The sequence below is a fragment of the Calidris pugnax genome, unplaced genomic scaffold (genome assembly GCF_001431845.1).
Source record: "Calidris pugnax isolate Ruff unplaced genomic scaffold, ASM143184v1 scaffold1, whole genome shotgun sequence".
Lineage (NCBI taxonomy): Eukaryota > Metazoa > Chordata > Aves > Charadriiformes > Scolopacidae > Calidris > Calidris pugnax.
In genome coordinates, this window is record NW_015090800.1 from 9525247 (window position 1) to 9536436 (window position 11190).

An 11190-nucleotide genomic window follows, 5' to 3' on the forward strand; every position below is an offset into this window, starting at 1 on the left:
AATCGCTAGCTCTTTTATTTCCCTTTAGCCCCCCAAATTGGTTTTTTCTTTCCCCGGTAATGCGTTTGGCTGTAGAGGCGGAAACCGGGGGGGTGTGAGCCCCCCGAGCCCTGCCGGCCGCTGCGGGCACTCGCCGCCCGCCCCCGCTGCTTTCCCGCCGGGACCGGGAGCGCCGCTGCTGCTCCCTCCGTCCCCGCCGGCTGCGGGGAACCAGGTCGGCTACCGGAGCGGCTCTGGGCCGGGGGCGGGTGGGAGAAGAGCCACGGGGATGCGGGGAGATCGTCGGCCCCCGCTGCTCAACAGCCGGCCCAAGTGGTTCGGCAGCCCAGCCGCCCACCGGGAGGCCCCTGGGTGGACTCAGCCCCGCCTCGGGCTCCGAGAAGATGCGTAAAGGCTGAGTAAATTATCTGGGGGAAGCCCGGGCCCTTGCTGGAGCAAACAGCAGAGTCCCCCTCAATTTCAGTAAAACTCAGATTCCCTCTGTGATTGCTGCACTGCGTTTCTCTCTTTCTGCCCCGGATAGCCTGCTTTTCTCTTGCTTTGCCTTCGGCGGGAGGAAACATCTGCGTTTGGGTGCAGCCCGTAGCTAACAGAGTGGCATTTCTGACTCCCTCTTGGGACCCATAAGAGTGTTCCCCTCTACTGGGGAAACGCCAGCTTGCCTTCCCGCTGTGGTACCTAGGGATGATGAGTGCTGGTGCATTAGGCGCAGAGTCGGTGGAAGGGGACAGGGAAGAATTTACAGCTGTCTGCTGCTGTGGTCCCAGGGTGTCAAATGCAAACTGAAGGGTAAACGGTGCAAGGCATATTTGGGACGCTTTCAGTGGTTTTGATTTTCTGAGCCTCCAAGGAGCCTGGCTGTTGATGGTCAGTGCTGGAAAAAGGATGGTCTAAGGAGAATTGAGGCTTTCTGACTGCTTAGGGCTGCACTGGAGCCTCGCAGGAGCAGGTAGTAAGTGCTAAGCATGGGGTGGTTAATCCTGCTCTTTACAAGACTGCAATTTGTTTCCTGGACAGGTCAGCAAGTTGTATGGGAGGTGTTTCTGACCCAGAGGTGTTTCTGACCACCTTTGCTCTTTCCATTGAAGCAGGGTTGTTGCTTTTGGAGAGGAGTGTCTCAGTCCTGCAGCTCAGAAGGGAGGATAAAGAGAGGGGCAGAGAGATTTCCATAGGGCTTTCATTCGCTACTGGGAGGGCAGCTGCTGGTGTTGGTGGTGGATGAAAAATCTGTTTTCTGTGTTTGCTGCCACCTTACTGACCACTCATTCTTGGTGTGTGGTAGCGACGTTCAATAAAGTGTACTGGCTCTGTTTCTGAACCACCAGAAAGGGAGTTGTTACTGCATCCTGCCAGAGGAAAGGAATGTGTTTCCTCGACCCTTGTGTTGTATTCTGAATTGCTGTAATCGGTGTAGTATTTGTGGGATTTGGTGGTTATTGGTTTGGGTTTTGCGTTGTTTTTTTTTGTTGTTGTTTAGTTGGGTTTCTTTTAAATAATACAAACAGTGTTTCTGTATGTGAGAATGGACATCTGCCACGTTGGGACAGGCTTGGAAACAACTGAAAACTCTTTTAAGCATGGAAAAGAGAGGAAAGCCACAGGATTTCCCAGGGTAATACAGCGTCTCTTTGAGAAACGGAAGAGAAAGCACTGAAAACAAAGGGCGCTGGAGCGACCCGGGATGTAAAAAGCAGGCTAAAGATTTATGGCTCAGCTGGGACCTCTCTCTGCCTCTGGGTGAGAAGGTTGTGTGCTGAAGCCTGGGTTGTCCTTTGGCACGTTCCCTGTCCTGACAGGCAGCATAGAAGCGCTCCCTGTTCATCAGCTCACATTCCCAAGCACTATCCTCCTTGTAGACCACAAGTGCATGTAGAGTGTCCCAAAGTACTGGTTTCAGTAGTGTCCCCAGCTCACTGCCTTGGGAAATCTTTTAGGACATTTTGTCTGCAGACACAACCACGTGATGCTTTCTGTTCTTCAAAAACAAGAAGGGCATTTAGATCCTTTGTCAACTGCTTACAATATGCTTGTCTTTTTCCCATGCCTGGTATGCTTATGTGTTAGAAATGTTCATTTTGACAAGGAGATGATAAATAAAGACCATGTAAGCTGCAAGGCTGTGGTCTTCAGAGGTGAATACCTCAGAATAACTCCACTGAGTTATTCTGAATATCAGCCATAACAACTAATTCGTATGGACAGTAATTAAAACCTCTATTGTGATGGGTGATCTGGGGACACAGAGGCAAAGGCAATCCTTGTGCTAGGTTTAAGAAATCCTTCAATCAGATCGTCATGCAAACAGAGCCAGTGTTAAACATGGGAAGATGCTCGGCGTTTCAGAAGTGCCTGATAAGTGTTGTGTTCTTTTGGATCCCCTTGAATGCAAATTCCAAGGCAGTGGGTTCTCTCTGCCTTTTGTGGCACCTGACATTTATTTCCTGATTGGAACTGAGCTGAAGTTGCTCCTCCTTCTTAAGTGGAGGCCAGACCAAGGGGAGAAAAGGCTCTGTAGTGCACCATTAAGCCTGTGAGAGTGGAGAAAAACCTCTCTTAAGCTCTTGTTGAGGCTGGTTAATTTTGATGATCAGGTCTCTTAGGCATCCAGAACCGGGGTATAAGCTCTTTAGGGAAGCATTTTTTAGCGGAAGGATTTAAGTACTAGTGGCTGATATGTCTTTTGGCAGGATCCCAAGAGCTGGCTGGAAGAGGCCTCTACTATGAAGGAAATGCTGAAATAGGACTTTTAATGAACTTGCATAGCAGTTCCTGAAGGACTGAGAAGACTCTCCACAGGGAAGAAGGGAGTGGGATGTAGCTAGAAATAAATTCCTTTTTGCCTTCGAGTTCTGATAGTAAATGAGTGAGCCTGGATTTGCCTAGATACAGCTCAAATAACATTGCATCTGGGGGGCACTGATCTGTAAGCACTGTTTTACCCAGGCGGGAGAAGAGACAATGTTTTCTTGGTTGTAGCTCTGAAGTGCAATGGAAAAGACAGTAGCATGTTTATCTTGCTTATGGGATTTTTTTCTGGCTTTCATGTCAGCAGCTTTACCAACTACTGGAAATGAAACTACAGGCTGAAATCTGTGAATACGCATGCCCTTTGGTGGTGGTTTCAGCACAGGTTTTAATAAAGAGCAACGGTTTAATTCTCTGTGTCCGTGGTCAGCCATGTGTACGCCATATGGTTGAACTCCAGGCTCCTGGCTTTGTGAAGCTTTTGAAATGTAGGCTTCTGCAGGGGCCTTGGGTGATCTTGAGCTTGGGTGCCCGAGACAAAGAAGGTAGAGTCCCTGGAGCTGCTGACTCTACCACCTGGTTTTTCAACTGAGCGCCCTGTCCTTGGGTGGAAACCTGGCACAGAACAGGCTGAGGATCAGTTCGAGGTCACTATGGAACTAGAAGGCATCATCACTGTCTTACATAAGTAGATAGTTATGGTCCTATAGGCCAGTCTTATTCAAGATCTGTCCCAGCCTTTATTTGGTTCACCATGTAGCTTGGTCAAGGTATTCTGTGTCTGTACACGTAGGACTGAAGAGGTGAAAGTCGTAAGTCCTCAATGCAGTTCCTGATCAGAGCAATGGATACATGTGAGTCTTCACCAGTTCATGTGTTTCAGTGAACCAGGAGCTCAGTGGGAACCCACAGCATAGAGTGTTCTGTGAAACATCTTTAGTGCTCTGCCATCATGATGGTCCTGTCCCTCCTGTCTCAACAGGGCTCTGAGCAACTCTAAACCATATCAGTTCCTACCCGTCACTGTTGCAGTTGCTAACAAGTTGCTCGTGGGATAATCCTGGTGTGATGGCCAGGGTAATCCTATTCTGAACCTCCTGGGTTTGTACTGCTCCAAGGTAAATACATTGCCTAAACGTTTCATAGCCAAGTGTGGGGTGCCACGTATGTGCAACATAGACCCCAAAAGGGGTTTGCAAGAAATCTTCCTTGCAAGAAGCTTGAGACATTGGGATGTCTTTAAATCAGGTGACGTGTATTGAGGACCTTATTTCTGTCTCTTCTGCAAATAGTACTGTCCCACAGTAAAGCTGAGAGGCAGTCAAATGTAGTTGGAAAGATAGAAGCTCAAAAGAGTAATGTCCTGCTGGAAGGAGCTTTGTGAGTGCTGCTATAATTGTCCTTTGTTTCAGTGCTGCTTCTTCTCCCCAGGTTAGGGAAACGAGCTGCAGCTGGCATACTATTACTTCCAGGGATTTAACAGGGCAGATTCAATAGTTACAGCGGTGATTAAAGGTCAGTTTTTACTAATTAAGCTTGTTAGAAGTTTGTACATCTTTGAGGCCTTCTTGTATATTTTGGGTGAGGTCATCATCCTGGCGCTGAGACACTGCCAGCCAGGTTTGCTTGGGGTCTTCCAGTTTTCTTTTTTTAATTGCTTGTGCGAACGAGACTTTGGCTTGGATGTTACCTGTTTTCTTTATGTGCTGTTACACGTGGTCCTTTGCTGAACGTGAGAGAAGTCTGTGTTGGCCATCTGACGAGCAACTCATGGGTGGCTGGGCTAAAGCCTTGTGTTGCTCCTGGGGAGCAGGGGGACCAGGAGAGGAGATGATTTACCCTGAGGTCAGGCTGCCGTGTTCAGCCTGGGCAGGAGTCGCTGGTCCTCAGACCCCGCTGTGCCGCAGCCGAAGCTCTCGCTCAGCCCCGTGTTCCTGGGCTGGGAACCCACAGTGTTTATGTGATGAAAGGCAGCAGAAGATGGCTTTTCCTGAGCGCTGCTTTTACCCATACATGTGTTGGCCCAGAGCCAGGATGGAAACTCTCTCCTCATGAGCGGAGAGAGGGAGATGGGAGGGGCGAGAGAGAGGGAGAGGGGCCCAGAAGCAGAGGGAGTTAAAATAAAAACACTAACCCGTGCAGAGAAAAGCCTCTAACAGATGGGCCTGGCTGTCCCCTGGGTTCTTCACGCAGTTGGCTTCACGTGCAGTCCTGATGAGGTCTCATCTAGGAGTGCGGGTATGGGACTTGGATCATTTTGGGATGTGTGATGGAAGATCAGAGTAAAAGGCAAAAGGGAGGAAGGTAGACGGGTAAGTTAGCTGTTGTTTGGCTCTATCTGTGGTGCCTGCCTGGGGTTTGCCAGTTGCTACTGTTGCTGTGCCACTAAAAAGGTAGATGCTGCTGAGCAGTTGGAGGGGCATTACTTTGTTTTCAACTGTGGCATCCTTTAACTGAAGCAAGCCTTGTCTCCTCTGTAAAATGGTATTGCTAATGCTGATGGAGGTTTGTTTTACTGGGCTTGTTCCTTCTGGCACATGTACAGCAGAGAGCTATCAATCTGGATTGAGACTAGTGTAAAGACAGGTTCTGCAAGTAGATGCTGGCAGATGTATTTTCCTATGTCCAGCTTCTCATTAGGCATCATGGTAAGTAATCAGATTTGCATAACAGTTCGGCACACCGGGTGCTGACCTTGCTTGGAAGGGTCTTGCTGTGGTTAGATATGTGTGCAGGAGACTGCCTGGGAGAAAAATCTGGTTTTGGAGAAGCAGTCAGAAAAGCTTGGCTCTAAGCTCTTTTGAAAATCTGTCCCAGACACTTAAAATTTCGAGAGCTGATGATGGTTAGGGGCAGCTTGAGTGGGGAAAGGTGCCACCTCACTTGGAAGTGGACAGAAAAGTTCTGGGTGGGAGCCTGCCAGGCACTAAGACTCCTGGTCCTGCAGATCTGTGAGAGCAGATGGCTCCTAACCAAGTTCAGGCACGTAAGTTGCATTTCCAGAAACTTACTGGGGACTCTGGCATTCCACCAGAGAGACTATTTCAGAGGGCAAGGACTTACAGCTCTTTGTAACCAGAAGAATTTTAAATGGCTAGATACTCTGTGTTTTAATTAAATTTCCCTTTGGGAATCAAAGTGGTGAAGTGTTTCTGTGATCCTGCTACAGTGAAATCTTCTGAGCAGTGTCCCCAGTTTGGCAGATCGTTTAAGCAGACATGTAGGTCTGAGCACATGCTTCAATCCACCCAGCAGAGCGCTTTGGCTCCCAGTGCAGTACATCATTCCCGCGCAGGAAAGCCTGGACTGGACTCCATGCGACGCAAGCTTAAATCTCATTGAAGATAGTGGGCTTTGAGCATAGGCTTAAAATTATTAAACACCTGCTGAGGTGTTTTCCTCATCACGAGTGGTCTCTCACACCCCCAGTTCTGTTCGGTAGAGTCATTTTTATATTAGCGATGTCCTTGAACGTTGCTTTCCTCTTAATATCCTGCGAGACTTCTTGCCAAGCACGCGCTGAGGAGCCGTGTTCCTGCGAGCAGTTCAGGTGAGATGCTGTCACAGCCCTGGTATTTTGCTAGCCCTGTGAATAGGCGTGCATATGTGAATGATTAAATCAACCCATCAGGGTGTCATCTGGAGAGAAACAAATGCTGAGCTTGCTTTGCAGGCAGGGGGGAGGATGAGATCCCCCCCTTCTGTATTTTTTTGCTGAAAGCTTTTCCCTTCTGCAGATGTGCAGCTGCTGAAGTTCTTTGCCAAAAGCCGGCCGTGACTTACAGAGCTGGGGAACATGCACACATCTGTTTGCAGTGGAGAGCAGTGAAGGGGCTTGGGTCTCCTGTCCTAGGGGATTATGTTCTCGTGATAGATTGCGCTGACTGTCATAGAGGGAAATGGTGAATTTCACAGGGCACAGTGAGGGCACTTCGTAAATAGGAGTTTGCTTGCCAGTGTCAGCCAGTCGCCACCTTGCTAAATTGAAAAGGAAAGAGCTCCCAGAGAGTTTTCAGACTATTGGAGCTCTTTTTTTAAAAAATGTTAACTTCCTCCCCTCCCCAGCCCTGAAGATGGATATGTTTTCCACATACAAAAATGTGACATGTTTCAGCTGCAAAGCATGCTGTGAATATTACAGACTTCCTATTTTCTTTTAGGTAAGAATTGAGTCTTGTGGAGTGGCATAGTAGCAAAAGGACGTAAATGCCTCTCACTAAAGTTGAGAAGGATGTCTTCTCAAGCACGTGTAGCACTTCAGAAACCAACATCTGGCCAAAACCAGACTCTGAAGCGTCCTCCACAGTCCACTGAAGTCCATGGGAGCTTTTGCATGAATTCAGGGAGTTAGGGATCAGGCTGTAATTGAATCTTTTTTCCCTGCCTTGACGTGCGAGGCTGTATGTGCAACAATCTGCAGTCAAATTCTGCAAGAGAATTTAATACTGAAAAGAGATGTGTAAGATATTGAGCTCTTTCCAAATGATGTAAGAAGCCCTGATCTAGCTTGGCTGCCATTTTTCAGCTTTGTCAAACTCAGAGAGAGGACTGAGAGGTTTCCTACTGGGAAACCAACACATGGTAACTGTTTTTTGCATCAAATTTCTGTCTCTGTCCCCTGAGATTATGATGAGTGACTCCAAGTTGAAGTTTTGCCATGAAGTTTTACTCACATACAACAGTCCTGTACTTGTGTTGGTGAAGGATACTGATGGCTATTGCTGCTCAGTTTGTGCTAAAGCTTGCCCCATTGATATCCTCTTGTTTGCACAGTAGGAAACATTTCTTGTAGGATGGTTTAGCATGCACAAATTCAGTGGGAAACCAAGGTTTCCCTTATTAAATTCCTAAATTCCTCCACTAGTCAGAGAAAGACACTTTTGGGTGTGTTTCAAGGAAAAATAGTATTGCCTCTAAAAGGTACAAATTTCATAAAATGATGTCAGACTTTGATGAGGTTATTATTTTTAAGCTAACTTATTGCTTTATATATTGCTAATATATTGCTTTGTGTCCCTCTTGCTTAATGTTTGCTTGCATGGGCAAAAAATATTTTTCTGATCCAAAGAAATCTGGAAACATCAGAAACGGAGAACTTGCCCTGTCAAAGCAGTGAAGACCAGCATTCACTGCAGGATTACAAAATCTAGCTTTTCTGTTCTTTAAACCAAACTTCATATATGCTGATCTCAGTCTGTCTGCTCATTCATGCTTAAGACAGGCTGCCACTAGATTTTTTTTATTATTATTATTGTTAGTGGAATAGACTAGACTGTTTCAATTGGAAGGGACCTGCAGTGATCATTTAGTCCAACTGCCTGACCAACTCAGGGCTGGGCAAAAGTTAAAGCATGTTAAGGGCACTGTCCAAATGCCTCTTAAACACTGACAGGCTTGGGGCATCGACCACCTCTCTGGGAAGCCTGTCCCAGTGTTTGACCACCTTCTCAATAAAGAAATGCTTCTTTATGTCCAGTCTGAACCACCCCTGGTGCACCTTTGAACCATTCCCCTGTGTCCTATCACTGGGTACCAGGGAGAAGAGCTCAGCACTTCCCTCCCCACTTCCTCTCCTCAGGAAGCTGTAGAGAGCAATAAGGTCACCCCTCAGTCTCCTTTTCTCCAAACTGGAAAAGCCCAAAGGGCATGCCTTCCAGCCCTTTCACCAGCTTTGTTGCCCTCCTCTGGATACGTTCAGTAGTAGTATTTTATTTTTATTTTAGGCTTCTGGTAAAGATCTGATTTTTGAAAAACCAACCCTGACCTTGGATTATTGATTTTTCTTTCTTTCTGTTTATTTTGAAGTAAAAATAAATTTTCAAAAAGGCCTGGAAATGGGTAGTCACCAACCCAGTCTTTTTTCCTGAAGGATTTAAGAAGTTCAGCCAGCTCCTTGTCTCTGTTACACATATAACTTTTTTTCTTTTTTTAAACTTGTGAGCAATGTTTTGCACTAGAGGAGATTTTGGTGTGACTTACCAAGAAATCCCTGAATGCAGAATTAAGCAGAAGGTTGTGTAATGCAACTTTTCTTAAGCAGTTGCTTCACAGGATCAGCATAACTTGGTGATACATCTCGCTCTGCTTCATCAGCGTATGTGGATGAGATCACCAGAAAAACAAGGTGGTGTCAACTGTCATTGCACCGTTAACTTCAGCTGAGCAATGGCCTGGAAGTGAGGTTTGGGGCTTTTTGGTGCTTCGGAGGAAATTTTGTGGTATTCCTTTTTCAGTTTTGTAGTTGAATAAAAAAAATTACATAAATGACTATTTGGAGAAAGATGGCAGGGCGGCCCTATCTCTTCCCTTCCCTCCACTCCAAGAAAAAAAAAATATGGTGAGAAGGAGGGGAAGCCTAAACAAAGTATTTTGCCTCCTTTTGAAGGGAAGGTTTTAACACACACATATCCAATGTAGCTAAATTTTGATAGGTAATGTCATTTCACAATAAAGAACCTGACTCTTGTAAGTTTCCTTCATGCTACATCAAATGTTTTCTTGAAAGTTTCTCTCTCTGTTGGGGTTGGGGTTTTCTGGAATACTGAATTTAGATCAAACTTGGCAAAAAATCTTTTCAATTGATCAGAAACTGTAACTTACTCATCCAGAAACACTTAAACCTCTTTGTGATTTATGCAAATAGAATTGCTGAGACCATGCACCTGTATTTCAGATGAGGGCCTCTTGCCCAGATAATGCGTTTTCTGGACCCTTTCTGATCACATAAGAGAAGAAACAGGTACTTTTACAGTATGGTTCAGACTTTGTGAGTATTAAAGGGGCAAGTATTAAAGAGGCTAAAAGAGTAGCTTACAGGTGGTCATCAAGAATTAGCTGACATGGATTGGCTCATTTTTCCAGTGTAGTTCTTCCACATAAATTTATATTAATCTGAGGTATCTGGGAGCATGTTTCCCATATAAACTGCTTACTCATCTCAGTTTACAATATTTTGAAAAGTGACTCTTGCCAAACATCACCTGAAGTAGGACTGATTTGTTATTCATCATCGGTTTTACCTGTCATCAAAAGTCAAGTTTGTGTGAAGAAAGTCTAAAGAAAAGTGATTTCTTAGTTTTATATGATAACTGTATTTACACTGTGCATCTCTTATATGTCTTTTGCTTGGGAAGGCATATAAGCAGAGATAGCTTCTTGATAACCTATTTCTAGTGCTGTAATTTCTCTTCTGACTTATTTTTCTTTTTAATATGAATGCAGTGAACCCACTTGGAGAAGTGGATGACAGATTTTTATTAAGTAAGTGCTATCCAATTGAATGTTTGAGTTATTGCATGTGGAAGAGATGGGAAGAAGAATGCCTACTGGAATGCCAAACATTTTTCTTACCAGCCAAGAAGTAAATCAAGTATAGCATTACATAAGCTCTTCTTGTGCCTCTTCCAATTGAAGAAAATATTTTGGGGAATTTCCCCTAAAAGATCGAGTTCAGGTTTACTTTGCCAGTAATGTCTGGAGACATTCTCTTTTCAATAAAGAAAATCTGGTTGTGATCAAAAGATCCATTGTGTTCAGCCATGGATAATTGAAGCAACATAATGCAGCTTCTACCTTCGCATAAAGAAGGTGGTTCTGGTGAGGAATATCTAACTGGCCTGTTCATAGGGCATCTGATCTAGAGAACATGTGCATTTGTTAACATAACCATCCTCTCTGCAGGGAGAAAAACATTTACGGGGAGCCTCTTTCCTGAGCCAGACCTTTAGAGCTGAGTGTGTAATGCTGATATTTTTGGGGCAGGGGGATGAGAAATTGACAGAGGAACCTGCACATCATCTGGGTGCTGTATTGGGTAGGTTGCCTGTCTCCTAGTGCTGGTCATCTACTGAGGGAGATCTCATCTCATCTCTCACCCTGCAGAAAACTTTTGTATTCTTTTAACGTCATATGAGAACCTGTAAGTCTTGTCCCCTCCCGAGAGGTTTACAGACTTGAACTGAGGGGGCTCTGCTTGTGTTTCCTTAGGTAGAACTGTGTTGGTGAGGAGCAGAAAGGAGGTGGATGTGGAGGGGTTGTAGGGTAAAATGTAAGCCACGCCATAATCACTGCAGTCAAATCAATAGCTTCAGTAGAACTAGGATTTCGCCTAGCATCAGGCTGGAAATGAGATGTTTATGAGTATTTAAGATGAAAGGGGATGATGTTTATTGAATAATTCAGGGAACGGGGGCTTCCGCAACGGGTTTGACTCCAGAAGACTCCTACTTTGATATTTTGTTGTGGGTCCTGTAAAATGCGCCCTTGTGAAATGCATTCAGTGCTGGCTGCTTTGTAGTAACGAGTTTTTCCTGTGCACAATAAACAGTATTGGGGCCCAGTCCAGGACAACATTCAAACATCTTGGGTGGAGTATGCCCTTGTGGTTACCCTGGAATACAAAACTTGGATGCACGTTCTCCGGGTTGGAAGCTTTTGTTAAGAATA